The sequence below is a fragment of the Dermacentor silvarum genome, chromosome 3, assembly GCF_013339745.2.
Source record: "Dermacentor silvarum isolate Dsil-2018 chromosome 3, BIME_Dsil_1.4, whole genome shotgun sequence".
NCBI lineage: Eukaryota > Metazoa > Arthropoda > Arachnida > Ixodida > Ixodidae > Dermacentor > Dermacentor silvarum.
The window spans coordinates 131367257-131393060 of record NC_051156.1 but is presented as its reverse complement, the minus strand read 5'-3'; the positions used below and the strand labels follow the sequence as shown (position 1 = coordinate 131393060).

Sequence of the window (25804 nt, the reverse complement as noted above, 5' to 3'; positions counted from 1 at the left end):
GAAACTGCCTGCAAGACTAATGCTTGAATCGCTGCGCATTCAGGCGACGCAACATGCGATAAACAGGACACGTGGGAATCTGCCAGAAATTTACACACGCGCACTACGCCATCTATCCCATATTTAAACAAGAGCCACCGTGTTTTCTTTCATTGTGATCAAGGGTCCCGTACGCGACTCGAAACCGGAAGTTTTATTTCATTTTCTATTACATAAATTTGCATTGGCGAGTGTTCGTTATATTTCACTGTGCTCATTCGTCGCCAGACGGGTTTCCGTCGAACTCTGGATTATTCTCCACGCATCAGAATTGTACAGCACGATTTATTTCTTTGTTAATCTTACAACACATTACAGTTACCAGATTGGTCTATTTGCAACTTCTATTTAATTCAGCGATAATAAATTTTAGAAGAAAGTATTACAAACAAGAATAACTGACAGGACCCGACCACGTCTGCACAGTCGGTATTCTGTAACACAAAGCGCACCGCACTTATAAAGTAATAGAACAAACGCGACGCATGAAAAAGGCTAAAAAATATTCCGCGTGTTTCTTTAAAACGAGCACTATGCTAGGAAATGTTTAAAATATTTTTAAATGAGCGATTTCATGCACGCTAGTGCAATACGTTTTTTTTTTTTTTTCGAACATGAGCACGCTGTTTTTACAGCTGAGCTGTACATGGCTAGGGTACCAGAGAAGTTTCGTGTCCGCACACAAACTATCATCGTCAATGGCTTATACCACCGTAAGCAGTGCCTCATAATCCAGTAAAGCAGAGGCAATGGCTAATAGCTCCGTGAGGCAGAGGCTCCAAACGCACAGCAAAGTGAAGCGAACAGTGCTTATATTCTTTGGAATCACGCATACAACATACAGAACAGCACGTGGTAAACGGTCATCAACGACTGATACCCCCGTAAGGCACTGGCTACAAGCACTCATCAAATTGCGGCAGAACAGTGCACCACCGAAGATCGTGCCCGAGACAGGCCGACGAGTGTCGTGAATCGGAGAATGCGGCGAAGAGACGCAAAAGACTCTTCGATGTCAAAATTCGATCTCCAAAGGTTCATGACTACTCACTTTTCGTGGGTTAGTTACGAAGACACTGCACCTCTGGTCGTTGTCGGCGATTTCAATGTGAATGTGTCGGGACAGAAAAGGGAGTGGTTTACGCATTTCGCGTTGGATACATTTTGCTTGTTTTTCGCGGATGTGAAAACTGCTCTTTAAGGCGCCATATTTTCCATGATGGCACTGGTTTGCATGATATTCCTCATTGAGTGCTTTCGATTTTCTTTGGGTAATTTCAGAATGTTTACTAGAAATTAAAATGCATTTCGAGCTCCCTGACCGACGCAAAATTAGCGTAATATTGCGTGTTATTATGCATCCAAAATTACTTTCACAGCCCAGAAGTTGTAACACGGCTTTTCATAGACCACTGCAGCCTTGATGATCGATAGCCCGCATACCTTCCATTAGAGATTGACAAAGCGTCACAAACTGCAATTAATTTCAGGACTCTGTCATTTAAATAATAACAGTAATAATGCTAGCTATGAACGGAACACGCATATGCCGACGCGCATACTTTTGACCCAAGGAAAATTTATGGAAACTACGTGAATGCTCTAAACATTAAAGATGGCAACGGGCATTTTTAATTACTTAGAGAGGGATCAACGGCCTTAGAGGCATTCCTTCCGACCTGCTATGACTCTTAAGGACGCCCGGCTATATGGACCCTCAATTTCGTCCTCCTAAGGTTAGGTTAACTGCCACAAAATAGGTATGAAGGGCAATAAAACAACAGCCTCTCACAGTTTCCAGATGTTTGTCATATAAGGCAGAACTAAAATAGCAAAGACCATCCACATTTTATATTAGACCACTATGATGAAGGTTATTCGTACGCTTAAAAAATAGTAACCTTAGTTGATAACTGAAAACTTCTTGCTAAGCTGATTTCCGCAGGTGTTACGAGAAAGGTTGCTTAACGCTAAACGTTCATACACGTATTTAAAATGAGTATTTTCAGAAAAAGAATCACGAACGATTACGATACTCCCTAATGCGAAGCCTGACCGCGGCTCTTTAAGTGTTTTGAATTCGCATTATGCTTAGGCAAAGAATTTGAATCCGAACTACAGGGTCCTCTCGGCGTCAGCGCGGAACCTCAACTTGGGCAGCTCGGTTAGCAGCTGCGGCAGACGAAGCACTTCATCGGTTGCGTCGCTCATTGTTGAGAAAGAAAGCGTGAACATAGGAATGCGTGACTCGCGCGGAGCGTATTCTCTGTAGCGTCGGCGCCGCAGGCAAAGCAGCAAGGTAGCTCATGCGCAGTCGGTCCGAAGCCCACGCCAACGCTTTGTTTTCATACAAGATATCGGTGGACGCTGCTCACCCCACGCCTTAGTAACGACGTCATCGGCGACCGATGAAGTCGTCGAACAATATTAGTAACGACGTCATCGGCCACCGATGACGTCGTCGAACAAAATTGCTGACGCTCAAGCAAGCGCACTACCGCAAAGAGTCAGCAATGCCATTTTCGTGGAAAGTGTAAAGCTCTGGAAGGCTAAAATCAGTTATAAGAAGACAAAAATTGTCGCGGCTCACTGGGAAGAAGAGCGGATATTTAATCGAGACAATTAGAACAAGCGTTCAATTCAGGCTTCTCCTCTAGCATCTCACTCGCACACACGGGGCTTGTCTTCGCCGTGCGCGTGGTTGGGCATAGGTAGCGTCGCGGCATTTGTCCCCCTCCAGAAGGTTGCTACGCGCTGGGTGCGCCACTCCGAGCATCGGGACGATGCTCGGCGCGTAGCACCCGGTGTCCAGCAAATTAGGGAGTGTCCATGTAGTTTAGGAAAATAAGGTTTCATGCGCACCACGTGCACGGTCTCAGGCAGGTCCTGACGGCGCCTTGAGCTGGATGGTCTGTGAGGAACGACTTCATAGTTGACGTCGCTAAGGCGTCGTAGAACCTTGTACGGTCCGAAGTATCGGCGTAGAAGTTTCTTAGCGAGGCCTCGGCGGCGTACTGGAGTGCAAACTCCTGACCCCTTGGCCGGGCTGGTAGACTACGCATCGATGGTGTCGATTAGTAACGTCGGGAATCACGGTCTTGTGTGCTAGTTATGCAAACGCACGCGAGCTGTCTTGCTTCTTCGGCGCACTCTGTAAAATATGCGGCGTCAGTCTCAGAATCGCTGGAGTCATGAGGCCGCATAGCATCCAGCATAGTAGTCACTTCTCGACCGTGGAGGAGACTAAATGGCGTCATTGTTGTTGTTTTTTGGCAAGTCGTATTATAAGAAAATGGTAACATTTGGTCCCAGTTCTTGTGTTCCACATCGACATACATGCACATCATGTCTGTGAGAGTCTTGTTGAGGCTCTCCGTAAGTCCATTGCTTTGCAGGTGATAGGCTGTCGTCCTTCTGTGTGCCATGCCACTCAGCGTGAGTACAGTTCGCAAAAGTTCAGCTATGAACGCGGTTCCCCTGTCAGTTACGATGACTGCTGGAGCACCATGCCTCAGGACGACGTTCTCGGTGAAGAATTGTGCGGCCTCGGCTGCTGGGCTGCTCGGAAGTGCCTTCGTTTCCGCATATCGCGTGAGGTAATGTCTCGCAACTATGATCCACTTATTTCCGGCAGCAGACATCGGGAATGCGCCCAAAAGGTCCATCTCAATTTTTGCAAATGGCGTTTCCGGCACTCGAACGGGATGTTATAGTCGGGCAGGTTTCGTAGGTGGCAGTTTGCGTCGCTCACAGACAAGGCACGTTCGAAGGTAGTGCTTCACCTGTGCTGCGAGCCGTAGGCAGCAGTACTTCTCTTTGATCCGTGCTAATGTTCTGGTGTAGCCGAGGTGGCCTGAGGTAGCTTCATCGTGACAGGTCTGCAAGATCTCATTGCGGAGAGTTTTAGGGACGACTAGTAGATATCTCTTCCCTGTTGAACAAAAGCTCCAACCGAAAAAGAACGCTGTTGCGTATGCAGAATGATGAACCGTCCCTTGAAAACACTTCAGGCTTGTTTGTGGTGCGGCCTCCTAAGAAATTATTTGTGAAGCAAGCTCCTGGTCCTCTTGCTGTTGTTGAGAGATGGTTGCCGCTTCAACAACTCCTAAAAATCCTCCACATTCGTCATCATCTGCGCCTGAAGACTAGATCTGGAAAGGCCGTCAGCATCTAAGTGCTGGTATATTTTTTAACTGCGCTAGCCCACACGGACAAGGACAAGGCAGACAAGACGTCTGCCTCGTCCTTATCCGTGTGGGTTAGCGCAGTTAAAATTATACCATGCATGTCAATCAACTAGCCCGACTTGGAGCTCTATATCTAAGTGCTGCCTTCCCGATTTGTAGACTACTGTCACGTCGTACTCTTGAAGCCGCAGGCTCCAGCGTGCCGAACGTGCAGATGTATCTTTCATGTTGGTCAACCAACTGAGAGAATGGTGGTCACTTAGGGCTTGACATGGACGGCCGCTTATATACCTGCGCAACTTGATAACTGCCCACACTACAGCCAAGCATTCCTTCTCTGTGGTGTAGAAGATATACTCGGCTGGTGACAGTGTTCTACTCGCGTAAGCGATGACTCGCTCAGCGCTGTCTTGCCGCTGAACAAGGACGGCGCCTAGACCCACGTTGCTGGCATGGGTGTGGATCATTGTCAGCGCATCTACGTCAAAGTAGGCAAGAACAGTGTTTGTAGACGGTGCTTCAACTCGTTAAATGCCGCCTCCTGCACCTCTCCCCACACAAACGTGACATATTCTCTTGTTAGGCAGATGAGCGATGTGGCGATGCGTGAAAAACCCACAATAAATCGCCAGTAATATGGCAGACGCCCAGGAAGCCTCTGCACTGCTTCTTGTCCGTAGGCCTTGACAGCAAGTCGACGAAATGCTTCGACGGGATGTTATTCGACCATCAAACAGTCCCTGGGCGTCTTCGGTCGTTCTTGTTGGGAAGGACGGTTCCGTCCGGTTCTGCATGTGTAGACTACCGACGGCTCAACAAGATAACCCGCAAGGACGTTTATCCGCTGCCAAGAATAGACGACGCGATTGACAGCCTCCAAAGAGCTGAATTCTTTTCGTTGCTCGATGTGCGCTCAAGGTACTGGTAATCCCCTATCGCTGAGGACGCTCGGCCGAAGACAGCCTTCGTCACGCCCGACGGTTTGTGCGAATTCAACGTCATGCCGTTCGGACTGTGTAATGCGCCCGCGACCTTCGTGCACCTGATGGATACCGTCTTGCGCAACCTGAAATGGCACACGTGCTTGTGCTACCTCGACGACGTCGTCGTTTTCGCTCCGGACTTATCCACGCATCTTCAATGCCCCGGCATGTTTTGACACGTTTGAGCAACGCCGGCCTACAGTTGAACCTAAAGAAGTGCCGATTTGCAGCACGGCAGCTGACAATACTGGGCTATGTCGTGTCCAAGGATGGAATTCTTCCTGATCCAGCCAAGCTTCGGGCCATAGCCGAGTTCCCCAGACCTACGTCCGTCAAAGAACTGCGCAGTTTTGTAGGAATGTTTTCCTACTTTCGACGTTTCATTCGAAACTTTGCCACTATTATATCACCACTGACCAAGTTCCTTGGCAGTAAGGGGCCCTTCGACTCGTGGTCGTCAGTTTGCGAGGACGCGTTCGCAAAGCTCCGTCGTTTGTTGACGTCTCCGCCCACACTACGCCACTACGACCTTACGGCCCCTACAGAGGTACACACGGACGCCAGCGGTGTTGGCCTTGGCGCTGTCCTTGCGCAGCGCAAGTCAGGGTTCCCTGAATATGTCGTGGCGTATGCAAGTCGTACGCTTACTAAAGCCGAGGCCAACTACACCGTCTCCGAAAAAGAATGCCTGGCGATCATCTGGGCCCTTACGAATGTTCGCCCTTATTTGTATCGTCGCCCGTTCGATGTCGTTACCGACAACCATGCACTATGCTGGCTGTCGTCATTGAAGGATCCCTCAGGCCGTCTCGCCCGTTGAGCGCTTCGTCTGCAGGACTACGACATCCACGTGCTCTACCGCAACGGACGCCAACATTCCGACGCTGACGCCCTCTCGCGCTCCCCCTTACCCGACGACAACGCCCGCTGCTCAGGAACTCAGCTGGCCGTTTATTCCATCGACCTTCACACCATCGCTACAGAACAGCGCAAGGACCATTGGATTGTCTCGCTGATAGACTTGCTCACTGATCCGTCGGCAACACCCACTCGCGCATTGCGTCGTCAAGCCCACCATATCGCCATTCGCGATGAGCTCCTTCACCGACGCAATTACAGCGCCGACGGCCGCAAGTGGTTACTGGTAGTACCCCACAGTCTCCGTTCTAAAATATGCGAATCGTTCCACTCTGATTTGCACTGTGCACACTCTGGGGTATACAAAACTTACCACCGAATTCGACAACGGTACTTTTGGCGGGGAATGTACCGGTACGTGCAGAAATTTGTTCGCTCCTGCCTCGATTGACAGCGCCGGACATCTTCGCCGAACCTCTCGCCAGCAGGTCTACAACCTTTACCTTGTCCTAAGGAGCTGTTTGGGTGCGTTGGCATCGATTTATACGGACCTCTTCCTCTGACGTCGGCTACTAACCGCTGGGCCATCGTCGCTGTTAACCATCTCACGCGATACGCCGAAACTGCCGCCCTTCCAGCGGCTACAGCACGAGATGTTGCCTCCTTCCTGCTCCACCGATTCATACTGCGTCACGGTCCACCCCAGGACTTACTCAGCGATCGAGGCCGTGTCTTCTTGTCGGAAGTCGTCGAAGCCATTCTCAAAGAGTGTCACGTCGTTCACCGCAAAACTACTGCTTACCACCCACAGACAAACGGTCTCACAGAGCGATTTAACCGCACGCTCGGCGACCTGCTCTCAATGTACATCGCCGCCGACCACACAAATTGGGATGCCATTCTGCCCTTCGTCACCTACGCCTACAATACCGCCCCTCAGAGTACTACTGGCTTCTCACCGTTCTTTTTATTGAATGGCCGCCACCCGTCGCACACGATCGACACGATCCTTCCATACAGGCCAGACACGTCTGAGTATAAGCCTATATCTGCCACAGCCAGACATGCTAAAGAGTGTAGCGACCTTGCCCGGACCTTTACTACAAATGAACAAGAGCGGCAGAAGAGCATTTGCGGTGACACCACCACTACTGCGCCCACGTTTCTCCCTGGGGCGCTCGTCTGGCTCTCAGTCCCTACCACCACAACTGGATCTCTTCGAAACTACTGCCCAAATACAAAGGCCACTACCGTGTCGTCGAACGCACGTCCCCAGTAAATTGCCTCATCGAACCCGTTGAACCATCTTCGGACATGCGCCGACGAGGGCGCGACATCGTCAATGTGAAGCGCCTCAAGATATACCATGACCCACTCATGGTGACAACCTGTTAAGTCGCCGGGCGGCTCCCTTTTCACACCCGGGGTAATTGTAGCGAAGCGATGGAACTCTCAAGTGGGTCGTCCGCTCCAGCGGCTTGAAGTGGGTCGTTTTCTTCGGCTCTTGAGCGCCGCTCGTACTGAGAGTCCGTGCTGTGCTTTTTGGACTGTCGCCCTTGCGCTGCTTCAAGTGCCGTCCAATAAACATCCTTATAATATATATATATATATATATATATATATATATATATATGTATACTTCGCGACAATACTTATTGCTTAAGCAAATGATCGAAAGCGTTATATGGCCATTACCAGCTATTTTTCCCAGTGTCGCAAGAGAATTCTACGTCACACTGAATTTACATTCGGTGGGAACAGAGGGCCATTATAATTCTAATGTATGGTGAAAACTCAACGTTTCTGGCTTGATTATGAGCTTCGCAAATTGATACGTGAAGATGAAAACTCTCCGCCGATTATTTATAGCGTCTTAGCATTGTCCATTTTCACTATCTTTAGTACTTTCTCATGGTGTCTCATACCGTAATGGTCATTGTGTATAATTTGTAACTCCTAATTTGTGTAAAGGTTTGTAAATATGAATATTATTTTGTTCCATTGAGAACGAGATTCTTGTGCGTTAGAACTGCTCATTTTACCTTTCATACCAAAGTAACGCCTCTAACCTGTTTAGTTTGATTTCCAAGTGAACCAGAAATAACAGCGAGTTTCCTACTCATGTTCCAACCAAACTTTTCAAGAATATATGCAGAAATCCCACTATAGTTGCCTAAGTATGCGTAAGCATTGTGCCACTTGCTCATCTCCAAGCATACAACGCGCCGTATGTTGCGTGCCGTGATTGAGGAAGCAGTAGACGCTTCATTAAATGTATCCTTTAATGGCCTTGTAATCTGTTTTGGCTCTTGATCTCACCAGTATAAACCCTTATCGGACTGCATCCAACCCTTTTCGACCCTTATCAAGATTTATTGGTGGTTAGCAACCTTATCGGACGCGATCCGACCCTTTTCAACCCTTATCTGTCCTTATCCGCCTTACCGGACATGATCCGATCCTTACCAACCCTTATCGGTCGTTATCAACCTTATCGGACTTGATTCGGCCTTTAACCTTTATCGGTCCTCATCAATTTTATCAACATTGCTAAGCCCTTATGGCTCTTTAGAACATTATCTATCCCCATCAAACCATTATCAACCGCTATAAGGCCAATATAACCCCTCATCACTCCTTATTATCCTTACCAACTCATTGACTTTTTACCTGTCTGTGTTGCGCGACAACACAGACAGCACGGTACAACACATTCACATGGTTCAGATATATTCGCCTCCTGCAAGCGTGGGTGTTTAGCCCATCAGATGAGGAACTCGGCTTCTGAGCGTGGGTTCGTAGGTTTCAAACTGTTTGACCGACAGACCGACGTGCAGAGTTCCTAAGTGAGTCGTCTAAGAATGCGTGCGCATTAAAAAGTTACTTAGTCCACTTCTGTAGAGTGGCATGCCAGCTTGATTTATCACTTAGTCCAACATACAACTTGTTAACGTTAAATTCAAGGAATAAGCACTTGATAGGCATCGCATCAAAAAAGCCTTTATTCTTCGAGAGCCCTTGCCACGCTTATGAAGGGCTTGCGTCGTCATGTGCTTGCCTCCCTAATTTTTCTTCGGCCTTTCAATGCACGTAGGTCCATCTGGCGTATCCCCTCTTGGCCAGCAGGCGCATTTGCCGGGGCATGCTTTATTAGCTTCATGGCTTGTACACTAGAAAAGACAAATTGCGTTGCGAAAATATCACCGTAAAATTCTAGGGCATATACGTGAACAACAAAGGTAGCTCTCGTAGGTAAATGCGTGAAAGCAATCCACCTTCCACCACTGTATTCTATTCAAAGTATAACTCGTATGTTGATGAAACGCGGGATACATGCGCCTCCACTTGTATCCTTTGCTATGCAGCATCTGCAGTTTCCGATCATTGTTAGCTATATTGCGGAGGTTCCAATTCAGCCGATTAAAGTTTGAAAATGAGTTCGTTAAACTATTGGGCTATGGAACAATTTTTAAACATATGTTTCGAATCATGCAATGTTTTTTGTTAAGTTATTTCAATACTGCTGCGGGAATAAATTATATGCGTCTATCTCTCAAAAGCGGCACAATGTCAAGGAAGTGTGCAGGAATGTTGCACATAGTAAGAAGCGCTCGCTCAATTTAGAGAAGTCAGTATTCAAGGAGGAATTCCAAGGGAAGCTCTAACAATCAGAAGTTCATCGATTGTCTAAAGGGGCTCATAGTAAATGATAGCAGTATGGCGTACCATCATCCATAATTTAAATAATAGGATAGAATAGGTCAGAACAGGATTTTGACTGAAAGTGTAAAATGTAGAATGCACCATACAATGTAATGGTACCATAGAGAACGTGTAGAATGTACCATAAAATGGTCAATGAAATCAGCTATAGCACTACTGCCAAGGAATGAAGTTAAAGGGGACTTGATGCCACCAATAATTTCCAATAGAATCAGGGCTACACTTGAATTCAATTAGCCAAGAGAAAAGGCTGCCTTCAGGAAGGGATATTCTACAATTGATCCCGTTCATGTCATCAATCAGGTAATCGAGAAATATGCTGAGTGCAATAAACCTTTCTATCAGGCTTTCATAAATTATTAAAGGGCATTTGATTCAGTAAAGACACTAGCCGTCATATAGACATTGTGTAATCAAGGAGTACAGGAAGCATGCGTGAATATCGTGGGAAATAGCTACAAAGATTCCACAGCTACATCGGTTCTCCACAAGAAAAGTAGCAAGTTACCTTATCTAGAAAGGAGCCAGGCAAAGAGACACAATCTCTCCAATGTGATTCACTACATGCTTAGAAGTGTCGAAGCTTTTAGACTGCGAAGGCTTAGGAGTGAGGATCAACGGCGAATATCTCAGCAACCTTCGGTTTGAAGACAAGACGACAGTGTCATATTCACCAACAATCGAGACGAATTACAGTTTATGATTATTATGCAGAAGACATAAATATTGTTCAATAGCCTGGCAAGGCAACAAGAACTGCAGGATCGCAAGTCAGCCTCTAGAGTCTGTAAATGAGTACGTTTACCTAGGTCAATTACTCACAGGAGACCCTGCAGTCAAGAGAAGGAAATTTTCAGAAGAATAAAATTGTAATGGAGTGCATACGGCAGGCATTGCCAAATTTTCACCGGGAGCTTACCACTGTCGTTGAAAAGAAAAGTTTATAATCATCGCATTCTACCCGTGCTAACATATGGCGCAGGAACTTGGAGGTTAACAAAGAAGTTCAAGAACACGTTAAGGATCGCACAAAGAGCGATGGAATGAAACATGTTAGGCCTAACGTTAAGAGACAGGAAGAGAGTGGTGTGGGTCAGCAATCAATCGGGGATAGCCGATATTCTAATATACATTCAGAGAAAAAAGCTCGGCAGGCCATGTAATGCGTAGAATGGATAACCGGTGAAGCATTAGTGTTGCAGGATGGATACTAAGAGAAGGGAAGTGCAGTCGGGGACGGCAGGAAACAACGTGGGATGATCAAGTTAGGCAATTTCCATGTTGGCATCAGCTAGAGCAAGACAGAGGTAGAGATCACCGGAAGAGGCCTTCGTCCTGCAGTGGACAAAATTATAGGCTGATGATGATGATGATGATGATGATGATGATGATGATGATGATGATGATGATGATGATGATGATGATGCCACCTGACTGGACTTCATGCCTCGACACTGCACACAGCAGCCAACAGCACACGGGTATTCTTCCTAAATACATATATACACTTGCATATATGCGTACACACACCTACACACACACGCACACACACACAGTGTACACTAGAGAGACACACATGCTTAAACACATACATAGAGAAATACACAACACAAATACGTAAAATTCTGAACATAACACACACGAAAATTTGCTTAGTTTCAAGTAACTTTCAATATAAAAGCACTTGACTGAACCATTTGATATATACAAGGAAAGACATACAGAGGACGTTTGCTATTACAGAATTAGAAAGAGCTACAAGAACAGAATGAGTTATTGTTTAACTAAGAAAATACTTTTTAGCGTTTTATATTATTAATTATTTACAACAGTAGGATCTTTCAACAATTTCACACAACGAAAAAGTCGCAACACGCTAAGCAAAAGAGAGGCGAAAGGGTAGGGTGTTCTTTCCTTTCCCTTGTCTTTTTCTTAGGTGTGTGGAGCTTTTTTGTTGTATGAAGCATGCACCAACTAGCCCAACTGTTATTATTATTATTATTATTATTATTATTATTATTATTATTATTATTATTATTATTATTATTATTATTATTATTATTATTATTATTATTATTACGCGTTACTATCTTTATTAAGACATCTTTCAACAATCTGTGGGTGTAGGTTGAACAGTTCTACAGCTTGGTAATCTATTGAGTGCATGCCATATTTAGTTGAAGTCCATACCATACGTAGCCTGCGTGCCTCGATTTATAACCACACTATGGACGCCTGTAGATTTCCAGAATTGCTGAATTGTCGTCTTTTATGCTTTTTCAATATTGATGTTGCAAGACGTTCATCAAATGCCTGATATACATTTAGAATTTTGGTGCTTATAAAGTAAGATAGGGTGTGATCTTGGCAACCTAAATTTTCTATAAACGTGATGTTCTTCTTCTAGAGAAGAATAAGCTGTTAAATATTACCCTGGCCAGAGGTGCCTCAAACTTATGTTCAGTAGCTTAATGTAGAGAAAATCATAGCGGAATACAATTGGCACTTAAACCATTGCCAAAGTAATGTTCTTACGATATGGAAAAGGCCTATTGTTCTTGATAAGTTGTTTCTTAGGTCGGTTATGTTCGTAGGCCAATTCAGGTGGTCATCAAAGCAAACCCCTAAGAACTTTTGAGAACTAACTCGTCCAATTCTGTCACCTCGGAAAGCCAGCTTTGTGGTACGGTCAATTACTTTATTCTTAGCCCTAAATATTATATATTGGCGTAGATATATATATATATATATATATATATATATCTACGCCAATATATAATATGCCTGATCAAATGCTCAAATGTATATATATATATATATATATATATATATTATACGAGACTATAGCTGACCCGGCTAAAAACTACAAACTCGCGTCTGTGCGAAACAGTGTTATATAAGAAAAACGCCGTATCGCAAGGTGTGACCTAACGCTCTGCAATACGTTATCCACAATGACCTACATCCACCATTACAACCATTCTTTCATAGTTTTCTGCACCCCACGAGGACATTTCTAGCCTCTTGACTTTTACCATGTCACACCGGCAAGTTGGCAGACTTGGATGAAGATGCAGTCTGAGTGTATTGTCCTGCATTGGTTTAGCGCTGTTTGAAAGAACGACATTTACTATGCTCTTCACGCATTTTTCTATCATTGCTTTGTGTTACTTGGTGCAGCAGGTTTTACTTCAACTATTTCAACTTCAAGTTCTTTTGCACCAAATTCATGTACTGGTATGCGCATCATACCACGCCACTCGCAACGAAAAGCTGTTAGTGAATGCAGCGTGGGTATATTCAGCAGAACGTTCTCAGGTTCGAAACTGCTGCAGATGTATTCCTAAAATTTTTTCACGAGCATTAGGATACTGTTTGGTAAAGAGATACCGCAGCGATGGCAAGAAAGTGGCTATAAATTTGCATAAAAACTGTCAGCCATGCAGGGTACAAGGAGTAAGCAGAATCATGCGTTGTCTATGTAGTTAATCTAAGGAAAGCGGACTTTCAAAATTTGCCTGCAAGGTGCTTTATCAATAAAATACACACGTCGATTTCCTTTGTTCACGAATTTCAATATTTATGCAAGCCACATGTACTTAGAATGGCCCGAAAAAATGTTCTGCTTGGATTTTGCTAAATTTAGTGTGAAGAATGCTGAAGCAAACGCTGTTTTTCTTGTAATTTCTTGATGTTATCACTACTGGTAAAAACTGACAACGTTTTTTTTTTTTTTTTTTGCAGGATAGTCAGTCATTTTTAGCGGAACGAGCAATCATAATATAACGCTTATGTCGTGAGAAGTTCACAGGAAAAAAACGTATTGATATTGTGTCAAATGCATAATTGGATTTCCGAACCCATCCCGTGTACGACATCTCAAATCTTGCAGGGCATATTAGTGCCTCTGATTCGTCGGCGAATTGTTTGATTGCGTAGTTTCCCCCATTTCGGGTTTGGGTTGCAAATTTCAAGTTAACTTTTTCAATGCAGCCAATGCAGAGCTATTGAACAATCATTGCACGAGATCCAATAGCAAGCAACAGTTTCACTACTGCTCGCCATAATCATTTTCGCTCTTTACAGGTGACCATGAAACGTGGTGCTAAAGGTATGTGTGTAATAAAGCTTCAAAAAGAAATTGTTTCGTTCGTCGCCTTTTTTCTGAAATGTTCCCCATTGCACTCATTTTTAGTTAGTTCCTGGGTGCCTTTGCAATTCGCAATTTTCCTGTAAGGCTACTTCTATAAAGTCGTCCTGGCCGTCATTGGCGCATAAATATAGCGGGACGTCTGCCTACCAGAGCTGGACAATTTCTGCATCACACTGTTACGCTTGTGTGGGTCTTTTTTATTATTCATTCAAGTGGCGCGGCCTGGTTAAAAGGATACGGACACAAAAGTTGGCGGGTGGTTTTCTGCGTTGGAACAAAAGTTGAACTGGGGTGCTATGCAGGATGCGCCGAGTTTCTCGTTCACCCGAGTTTTACCCGAGTTTGCTCGATGGCAGTCAGTGAACGAAGATAGCAAGGAACGTGCAATACTAGCAGGCAAAAAGAAATGTCGAGATAAAGTCGCGTATGACAACATGAGCGCACCCTGCGCGGCACAGTGCTGCCGGGCTTCAAGCACAGAGGACTGCGCAACAAAACGCGCCAGCGCCGCGTATTGTTATCAACGTATTATCGCAATTTAGCAATACCGTCACTGTCCCGCTGTCTATCTGCACACTTGCCGAGAGCCGCTTGCCACGCCTTTCTCGGGCGCGTCAAGGGCGTGCCTTCTTTTTCGGGCATTATCTTTCTATCCTCCGTCGAATGCGAACAGGGCACATGCGGTGCATTCTTGCACCTATACTTTCCCTCAATCGAATACTTTGAAATACAGCAAATAAAATAACCAACATTTTACTTCTTAAAGTATCGGTTTTTTTTTTGAATGCTGTAAATTTGTGATGACAAACGGACATATAATGAATTATTAAATTTTGTACTTTTTTGCCGCGAGTGGCGACAGTGAGGCGAAAGCTTACAAGCGGATACATTCTAGAGGGTCACACGCACGAGGGAGTTCATGCGGTGAGCAGTCGCCAGGGGCGCTGCAGTGCTATGTTCGATAAAGTCAGTCATGACAACGATCTGCCCATTCCCTGTCTAATAGGGGAATGGCAACGCAGCGCTGCGGCATGGCTGTTCACCGCAGGTGCTTCACTGCGGCGGCTATTAAGGCCGCCGCTTTACCAACTGAAACGACACTTTAGCCATAGAGACGGGAGCAACGGCTGTCGCTGCAAAATGGCTGTGCGGTACTCTGGGTCCGTAGTGACGCAGCACAATGAAAATGCACCAGTTTATCTGCGTGCGCGAAGTCTCCGCGATGCATTGCGAACACGAGCGTGCTGCCCAGCGACACAGTTCGTCGCTCGTCACCGCTTGCCCATTGAAGGTGCCTCCGTGCGCATGTGCGCAGAATTTGAGTGTGTTGTTCACTCCAATGTGCTTGCCGATTGCCTCTGCTGCTGAGCTAACAGCGATCGCAGATGGATATCGTAACGACAGCGCAGCAATCGCATTTTGGTGGGTGAGGGCTCTTGTGTGCAGTTAGGAAATTAGACTTCGAACGCAGGAAGGTGTTGCAATTGTTTAGTGTGCTGTGCTTGTGATGACAAAATGCCATTGCACTGGGTGTGTTTGCGCTCACCGCTTACCGTGTTTGCTGCACTATATCATAGACAGAGCAGCCATCTCAAATGACAGCTGCGATACGTTGTCGTTGGAAAACACTACGCACTGCTCAAGATCGTCGTCCACCACTGCGCATGGACGCCTTGCAAGCAGCTACACTGACGTGCGGATAATTATTTGCTGTGCGCTACGTAGCCACAACGTAGGCAATGAACCGTGGTGTGGGCTCATCACAGCCCAAGAAGACATATGCATAAGGCCGCGAAAGTCGACGCTTTTTTTTTTTTATATATAGTGGTGCTGAGTACATCACCGATGACAGTGCGTTGTGCGTGTTTTATTTCGCCGGTCAAGATTGTTAATGCCTCTCAGTTCCGCACCACGTCGCGGTTGTCGAAAAATAAGTTGGGCGTGGCCAAACCGTGGTGGGCACGCACAAGAGTTACATGCCTCGCTCGGGGCGTGACCTATGGTTTTGATTGACACGCGAACTCGGGCCAAACTCGTACATCGCGAAACCCCCCTCGAGTTAAACTCGGGAACATGGCGGCGGCAGCAGCAGCCTGTGTCATCGCATCCAGCGGCGGCAAGCGTCAATATCACCATCTGGACCCGTTCAGCTACATGACCGACGTAGAGTTTCAGCGTCGTTTTTGCCTTTCCGAAACGTCAGTGCGCTGGCTGTGTGACGAGTTAGGCGAACGCCCTTGTCTGCGGAGACTGCGTGGCGGGCATATTATGCTTTCCGAGCACAGACTGATGTGACTAGGCTGCGGAGGAAAAGTTCGTGCGATCGCTTCGGCTCTCTCCTGTTTCAAGCGCTGCTCGTCCACCGCGCCCTAGCCCCAGGCCAGGTCCGGCGTCGTCATCGGAGTACTGGGGCACCTACGAGCACCTGGGGTTCAACCCGGGCCAACCAACCTGCGTAGGCGAAGTGGTTACATTATATTGGAAGACTCAGAATGGAAGCCGGGCTGCCTTCCGATGCAACATGTGCCGAAATCAGTTTTCGCAGTTACACGGTAAAGCTCCACTGCACGGTCAGAGAGGCGAAGGACGTTAGTTCGCCAACACGGACCGCCTCGGCCATCCGAACGACCACCTCTCCAGGCGGCAAATGATTTGGCTCACGTACTGCGTGAGCAAAAGCGTAGACATATGGCTGTTGAAGGAGATGACCGGCGACTTGTTTCCTCTATAGGAGCACACCATCGCCGACAGGACGAACTACCCCCGTAAGGTCGCGAGGGACGAGCTGCTGGCGCGACCTCCACTTGGTACCCCGGGTAGATAGCGCAAATTGATGAGTGCCTTCTTCGCGGCGAGCAAAAGTATACAATCCAGGCCGCCTAATGACGGGCGACAACTTTCCGCCAGCTGCCAAAATTACGGCGGTGTTAAAGTTGGGGGCCCATGGGTATTCGGCATGGTCTGCGCGACCAGAGGGGTGCTGCGACTTTCAAAGTCGACCGACGAAAGGCGGCGACGCTAGGCGCCATTATTGCAGCCAATGTTCAACCGGGGACCATTATTCATAGTGACGAATTGGCCGCATACAAATGTATCCCAAATTTAGTGGATGCTAACGGGGCTATGCCTCAATCCGCATTGGTAGACAGTCAACCAAAGCGTGAACTTTGTGTACCCCATCACGGGCGTTCACACGCAAAAAAAAAGAAAGTTATTGTCAAAAAGTGAAGCGCTCCATCGTCAGCGATGGGTACAGGGTAACTGCACCGATGCTGGAGTCCCACCTGGGATGCATGTGGTGGCAGTCAACATCCACTTGTGCTGCAAAGACCCTTTCGTGCGTTTGTTAGAAGCCACGGATCGCTCGGGCTAGCCACTACAAAGACTCTTTCCTGCGGTTGTTAGAAGCCATCGCTCGACGCTTGTCAGTATGGAGGTGTATCGCAAAGTAAAAGAAAATAAAGCGTAGTTTTCTGACCCTTGTATGTGTGCTTTCCGGCATTCCTGTGTGCTTACACGGTAAGCGCGCGGCAAACCACTTATGCGCTAGCCGACGCTCACTTCGTCTTGTAGCTGGATGCGCGCGCTACTCGCAGCTTTTCTTTAGCGCGAGCAACGAGCGATCTGTTAAAAGCCCAGTGTGAAAACCAGGCGCACACCAATCTCTGCTCGGAAATGGGAGCGCAAGCACGTAGCGAGCCGCACCAATCCAATCTAGAGCAAAGGAGCAACGAGCGATCTGTTGGAAACCCAGTGAGAAAAGCAAGCGCACACCAATCGGTGCTCGGAAATGCTAGAGCAAGCACGTATCGAGCCGTGCCAATCGAATCCAGAAAAAAAAAAGAGGGGGGCGAGCGTCCCCTCGTGGCATAACGCGAAACGTATTTAAATACAAATTAGTCTAGTACACATTCCGTGTACATCGTGGAAACATTAAAATGCTTACAACCCACGTTAATGTGACTAATATTATTTTACTAAATGAATTTATTTTATAACTTGCTTGTGCCTGTATTGCACTCGGTGGAACGACAAACAAGTGAAAGAAGGCACGACCATGCACCGACCGTATGATCACGTGAGCCCCAGTTTGTCGACCGCCCATATGGCAACGCCCAAGGGATAATAGCCACCCAGAGTGAATCTAGATTAACCAATGAAACTGGAGGCGTGCCGATGGACAAACTTCGTCTTGTTACCATTTGCTCTTTGATCTTGGGGCGTCGCCAGAGCTCGTGAAGGTCCCGAGTTTCGCCAAACTCGGGGCATCCTGCATAGCACCCCTGTTGAAAATAACGAATACAACACGCTGCTTTGAAAAAAGAACGAGAAACATCTTTTGGGGGATTTTCTGTTGCTCCTTGCCTCCCACCGTCGGTAGAAGCTGAAATTTGACGTCATAACATCCACCCGAGCGCGCGCGCACGCGGCCAAGGTCGGCCGCAGCCGCCGCAGTGTTTCCGGGGGTGTCGGTCCCTTTCAGCATTTGTTTAACCCCTTTTCCGCGATCTTCGCACGTAGTCCGTCTGAAACATTATCCCTGTAGGTGCTCCACGCAGCTGGTGCGTCTTACATGCGCCTTCCGGCGGTCGTCGCTTGGTATTGACGCGTTCGTCGAGGCGGAAGGAAACGCCCGGACATTGCTGTTATAACAACATCGTCGGTCGTGACACACCGTCGCCCACGTTTCCCCAGAGACGAGAAGGTGCGTAAACTTTGGATACCTGCCTGTCAGCCATCACGCCCAGCCTGGAGACCTCTAAAAAATGACTTCATTTGCGCGGACCACTTAGTCGACGATGATTATGTGAACAGCCCGGCTGTGCTAAAAAGCCTCGGCATGCCGCTCAAAAAGGCAACGCCTAAAGCCTGACACTGTGCCATCGGTCTTTTCACGAAAACGCAAGGCAGAAATGATCAGCGGTGCGTTTGAAAAGAGGAAGCCAAAAGACGTCGGTACTGTTTTCGTTCACTTGCAGCCTTCTTGAGCAGTGTCAGGGCGAGGCTGAGGCGAGATGCCCGAGGCTGGGCACGAAGGCAGTAATGTCTTTAAAGATGTTGACAAAGCATAGTAAAACAATGCAAGCCTACAAGGCTAGAGCGCGCGAGCGCGACTCATGAGATCAGTCCTACATCTGTCCTACACGAGATCAGGTGTTGCCATCTGTCGGGCAGCTGGCGAAGTGGACGTGAGAGACTCAGAAGTACTGATACCTCACAGCAGTTGCTCACGCCGACGGCATAAACTACTATTCCGTCATCCACGCAGTGCTGAAGTACCCCGCAGCTGCCTCGCCTGCGTGCGCTCTTGAAAAAGCAAATATATAGAGGAAATGACAAATAATTCTTGCACAAGTGTCGGGTGCAGAGCGAGATCTTCGCGCTACGATTCGTGAAAACCTGACCGGCACTTCCACGGCCGCCTGGTCGTCTTCGTCGCTTGACGCGGAAGGCTGGTAACCGTAAGCGGAAATATTTCTTGCCAAGTTGGAATGGTCCTCGTCTTCAGACGTGTACTCATCACTGGTAGAGGCATCAGAACTTGAATCCATGCTCGCGATGGCGGCGTCGGCGCGCTTCGAATGACCGCGGCCCGTCGGCTGGCTATCCGACGAGGGTGTCGTGACGTCACGCCTTCCAACTCCCGCGGGTCGGGCGGCGAGGCGCGTGCTCACAAAAACGCCAAAAATAAAGCCACCGGCTTAAAAATGAGCGAAGTGACTACATCTTTTCCGCGTAATCACATACTGAGGATTCATTTGCAGCATTTTCATAAGATTTTCAGATTTTGTGTCCGTATCCATCTAAAGAAAGGGCAGCTTAAAGCAAGAACGTGTTAAAAGTACAGGTGTTCTTGCTTATCACACTTGCATTTGTATTTACTGACTCGGTTGACTTGCATTTCTACTGTTATTATTAAAGAAACTTATGGAATATTCGTTGGCGGCCTCGTGAATGAACACCAGAGAAGGCTTGCGCAGGCAGATTCCTAATATGCATGAATTACAAATGACTGAACGCTGAGTGGTCTCAATGCGAGAACTACCGAAATATGAAGCCGTGCCTAAATAATTCAGCACAGACACTCAATACTGCTCATGTGTGGGAATGCGAAAGCATTATAATCGTTTAGGTTAAGTGGTTTCGATTAATGTTTTTGATATGCATTAAAGTTCTTTCTGCTGAATCGGTGTGTGTGGGCATGCGTATAGGTTTCCCACAGGCTGGAAACATTGGGAATATTCTGCTGCAGACTCACAGCTGCCGCTGAGGTACACGCTTCGCATTGCATCCCAGTACACAGAGCACTGATGAAATCCGAAGAGCAAGTGACGCGCGTGAGGCAGCGACGTGACGTGTGCAATGACGCACGCACTAAGCACACCTCATTTTATGCACTCATGATTTGGCGTCGAGAGTGCATCGCAGTCGACACAGCATCGATGAAATCCGAAGAGCAAGTGACACGTGGGAGGCAGTGACGGAGGCAGTTACGTGACGTATGCAATGACGCATGAACTGTGCACACATTTAGTCAACCAAAACTGCGCAGCCGCCGTGGTGTCGAGGAAGCGTGCTTGTTTCGCACCCCGGAGGCCCGGGTTCGATTCCCACCAGGACAAAAATTTATGCAATATTCCCTTCAGTGGATTTAACTTGTTTTTTAACAGGAACCTCCCTGAGAAATTTGACGGGAATCCGGGTATCTTTGACGGGTTTTTACTTTGGCCATTTTTGGTACCATCATTCGGCCACGCCACCCACTACAACGCCGGATTTTCGAGTAATGGGGCATATCATGTTTTCGCATTAATACATAACCCAGACGAGGGCGAAATTTGCTATCACCTAGCTCATGTAGAGAGAAAGCAATGGAGCGTTTGAGGAGCCTTGTGACCTGTAATATTTCAGTTGTCTTCTTCACCTATTTTTAATGTATTTGATACATTGTTCGCTTTCCAACCTGCTGAGTTAAGACGAATGTCAACGCTTGAGCGAAGCTTTTGCGCGTTCAACCACGTGCCAGCTTACACTTCTGCATGTTTTAGTTTGGTTGAGTTCGTGTGCACCCTGTTCCATTATCTTACTTCCTCGCTAATCTTCGTACTTCTTGACTAATTTTAATCGGAGAATTATTATTCAGGTAAAGGACTTCCATAAAGCGAATATTGTAAAGATTTTAATGATTTTACATAATGCCACTTCATGAACACAGTTTTGTGCAGTTCAATAAAAATTTTCGATACAGAAAAAAAATCCTAACAGAGTCTGGTCACACATTGACCTAAATATAGACCGATGTGTTTCAGGATAATGCTTCCTTTCTGATGGAACAAATGCGCCTCTATTATCTTTTGTTTGCTGCTGCTCCTCGTGTTTTTCTTAACGAAGAGCCCGAACAATGAGAATAAAAAGCGATAGGTAAGGGCGATAAAGAAAGGGATCTTGTTAGGTTGATCTGCGATACATCTCGGCGACAACTGAAGCTTCATGACTTTATTGCTGTATTGAAACACAATCATTCATGAAAAAAAGCATCCTTTAAAGAATTTAAGCAACTGGGTCAAAATGGGTCTACGGAAGTAACAAGTAACTAGTTTAAAACAATTATCAGAACTCACGTCACAAGGAGACCCTTCGTATTCATCAGAAGAGAAGGCTTGCATCCTGGAAAAGTCGAATCTATTGTTAAAAAATATTCTCATTTATCTGCAATACACCATTTCATTAACTTTCTATGGGTACAGAAGGACGGGTGCATGTTGTTTAGGCGTTAGTGCCACAGAAGAGAGAAAAATACATTATTGAAGAAGTGCAAAGAGACCACCCTGAGGTATAACTGTCCCCTATAGCCGGCTACCCTGCTCAGAGGGAAGAGGATAACAAGAGGAGTGTGAGGAGTAACAATGGGAATAGGCAGTAAGATATGGTTATATACACGTTAGTCTCCGAATGGCCCGTTCCAGTTTTGCATGTAGGACCATGGTAACTAAATTCCCAACAGAGTTTTGGTTGTTTGCTTCGTTGATTTCATGCCCGGCCAGGTGCCCAGCAGCAAGTTTTTACTCAACGGCCTGTACACAATTGAAGTTAAAAAGAAGGTCTGTTCCCCGAATTATTTACGACAAGCAACAAGCATGCTTTCCTCTGTCTCAGGAAAATTGCAGATATCACAATCTGACGAGTCGGCGCGTCAGGTGCGGTGGAAATTGCTCGAATGGCTACACAATAAATATGTCTTATTGCATTGTTTTTCTATTGGAACAAAATGTGTGCTTATGGCATTTCATGACTTGCTTGCTTTTTATTTGTGCTGTTGTACGCGCTGTCTGCTGTTCGTAGAAGTAACAGACACCACAATAACAAAACTCAGAGCCCTTTCACTACTCGGAAGATGGAAGCAAGGGAAGCTGGGACAATGACTGGCCTGCTGTATTGAATATTGCTATAGCGAATTTGTACGTCATCATTATTCATTATATTGAGCGTCTTGTTTTCGGCCGCGCGATGGCCTGGTAGTGCGTTTGCTGCGCCAAGGCCGCCCCATTGTCATTGGCTAGCGTATGAGCCACATCGTTCGTAACCGCCGTACACTGCACGGCAGCGTCAGGATCCTGTGAGATCTCTCCCGCTCCGGCTCTCGGCGGTGGCTCATACCCACATATCTAACGCGGGTATGAGCCACTTGATTTCTTTCTTACCTTCCTTTTTTCTTTCTTTATTTCCCTCTTTCTTTATTTCCTTCCTTCCTTCTTTCTTTCTTATCCCTGGCTCATACCCGCATATCCCTGGCTCATACCTGCATATCCAATGCGGGTATGGCCCACACGTGATCATATTATCGTTTATCGCGACGTGACTGACGAGCATCAGTCAGGTTAATCATCTGTTTTTACACCTGTGCTAAGGCATAACTGGCGGGAAACCACCACGCACATGGAGGCTAAATGATGAATACGATAGTTTTTTACACGTGGAAACGATCCTAGAGGAACTAGCCCTTAATAGCTTCGCTGTAAAACATTATTTTTTACAAAACTCCTAGGTATCAGTATGAGACCCTCTTTTTTTCATGCGTATAAGGTGTGGTTCCTTGTAGTAGGTAAGATGCGTAGTATAAGTTTTTTTGTGCAAGTTCGGTTTAGTGCAAGTTGACCTTAATACATTACATGGTGCATGGGAATGCGCGATGTACAGAGAAAGTCTCGTGCGCAATACAGTTTCCACTAACTATTGGGCCATTCGGCATAATATTCCGAGCGTTTCTTTGATGCTCAAGATGCTTCCAAAGTTTTACGCTGTGTTCTGTGTTGTCTGCCGTCCTCTTTGGATGACCAGTATGGATGTAACAAAACAACCATGCAAAAATAAATACGCCAACTGTCTAGATAACATGGTAACGTGAAATAATAACTGCTTTGTCGTTCAGATCACTTTATGCTGTTTGTGTCTGATAACTGAATTACTGTAATGTATCACTGAGTAAAACTGTGTTTACAGCACTACAAATGGGTTCCATTTGCCATTCAGATAATTTGAAAATCTGCATTGTAAGACCGTGATATGACAATGAAAGCGGTGAGTTTCTTTATCCTCGGCTACAGCGCTGTGTTTATAGGTTAAAAACCATCAACAAAGATTCCTGTGTCAGTCTTTCGTAAAATTTCAGTCGTGCCAGTCGTCTTCATTTCAGCGTCGCTGTTGGGCTTTACAGGCCACATAGGTTTCAAATGTAGCGACCTGGCAATGATTGCTGATAAATTACTGACTTACAAATTAGTTTCCTATACATGCTCAATGTTCTGCAAATAGTATACAAAACTTAGCATCCCACCTTATTACAGCAACAAAACAAATCCGCAGAGGAGGTGGCAACAGGTTAAAATTTCGCACAAAGATGTATTTTTGGTAATTTTGAAGGCTTATTCTTGGGGAAGCTGTGAAAAAATCGCCCCCTGAGGTGGTGGCAAATCGCCCTCTAAAGGGCGATTTTTTCACAGCTTCCCCAAGAATAAGCCTTCAAAATTACCAAAAATACATCTTTGTGCGAATATTCAACCTGTTGCCACCACCTCTGCGGATTTGTCGCATTTCCATGTGAGATAGCCAAGAGGCGAAAGCTAATTAACTGACAACTGGAATAGTAGAAACAATTCCTACAAAAGTTAATTTTTGGTGCATACCCGGGGTACAAAAATATTTTCCAATAGTGTTTTTGTTTGAATTTGGCTCAGTTTCAATGTTATAATCCCCAGAAGCCTATAAATTTTCTTTTTTTCAAAATAATTACTGCTGGCACTAGTACAAGCCTGAAAGCTTTGATGTCGAATGGGTATCCAATAACCGAATAATTTGCTCACTTCATTTAGGGTCAGTGTGCCAGAAAACAACTATCCTGTTTTACGGTTCGACGTACTGCTATTCATCGGTAATAATACATTTGTTGGCCAAACGTACCATAGGCAGAATACTGAGAAGAGAAGCACCAATGCATTTTTTATTCGGTTGAGATAAAACGTCTTCACGCCCTGGATTCTGCATTCTGTTACTTATTTGCTGCAATGTAACTGACAGTATCATGAAAGTAACGTCCTGCGTGCAAGGCTACGAAGTAAAACAATATCTTCCCTTCGCGAGAACATTTTGCGAAATGTGCGTTGTAACTAGAGCAAGAAAGTGTAACCAATAGAACAGGTGGGAGTGATCTGTACCTTCGTTGTCACGCGCTTGTTATTCGCACTATTTAAAACAGTTCACGTTTGATTTAAATGCCTCTAGTGCTGACATTATTTTTTATCTTGGTGCAGGAATGATCGTACACACGTGTCCTTTAAATAAAATTAGGTTTGGTAGGAAGTTTCTTACACTTATACCGGTGTTATGCTCGTGTTTAAGGTAACAGTATGAACATTTTTACAAAATAAAATGAAAATGCACTGCACTAGTACTTACCCGAAGCATGTAGTACAAAGTAAAAAGAAAGTTAAGGCGAAAAGGTAAGCAGACTTCATAGTGTTTCGAGGAATGCTTTGCCGCGCTAACGAGAGCTGCACCAAGAGTGCATGCCACCTAAAAGTATGCCAGTTTTATACCTCCGTGCAAGTAATCCTTAACTATGGTCAAACTTTCTGACATACTCAAAGATGTAATTTTTTGCTTATTTTGTTGAGCACGGACACAAACTTTATTTACCTCCATTAGAATTTTTAAAAGGTTACTTCCTGCGGAATTTACCTATATGCAAGGGTCACTAAATATGACATTTCGCAGAGAAACGAACTATGTTGTCGAAGGATGAGAAGGTTTCCCAGAAATAGAAAAGTTGACAGTCACATTAGCATAAGCTAAAGCAGATGAAGGCGAAAGCCTGCGTACTCTCGAGACGTTTAATCCTTAACTGTGGTCAAACTTTCTGACATATTCAAAGATATGAATTTTTGCTTATTTTGTGGAGCATCGACACATACTTTATTTCCCTCTATGGGAATTTTTAAAAGGTTACTTCCTGCGGAATTGACCTATAGGCAAGGGTCACTTAATGTGACATTTCCTGGAGAAACGAACTATGTTGTCGAAGGATGGGAAGGTTTCGCAGAAAAAGAAAAGTTAGTCACTTTAGCATAAGCTAAAGCACATGAAGGCCAAAGCTTGCGCGCTCTCAATACGTTAATTACGTTACTTGATATTCTCGTTCAACTTCATTGTTACTTCCTATAAGTTGTTTTCTCCCACCAAAGGTCATGGGTTCGGGTGCGGTAATTAGTTCTATCTTAATTATCTGTGTCTTACTTAACTTCGCCTTAAATAACACCAAATGTTCTGGGTTCGACTCGTGACCTTCACGATGTCAGTTGGATTCC

General features: G+C 45.9%; 1 long non-coding RNA gene across 1 annotated transcript; it reads right to left on the bottom strand.

The window, feature by feature from the left end:
• Positions 1-9059: 9059 nt before the first annotated feature.
• LOC125944540 (uncharacterized) lies at positions 9060-25008 on the bottom strand. The gene is made up of 3 exons (XR_007466264.1): positions 24897-25008; positions 21566-21611; positions 9060-9237 (listed from the first exon to the last, which is right to left on the bottom strand). It is a non-coding gene; the product is annotated as an uncharacterized LOC125944540 (long non-coding RNA).
• Between the last annotated feature and the right edge of the window lie 796 nt (positions 25009-25804).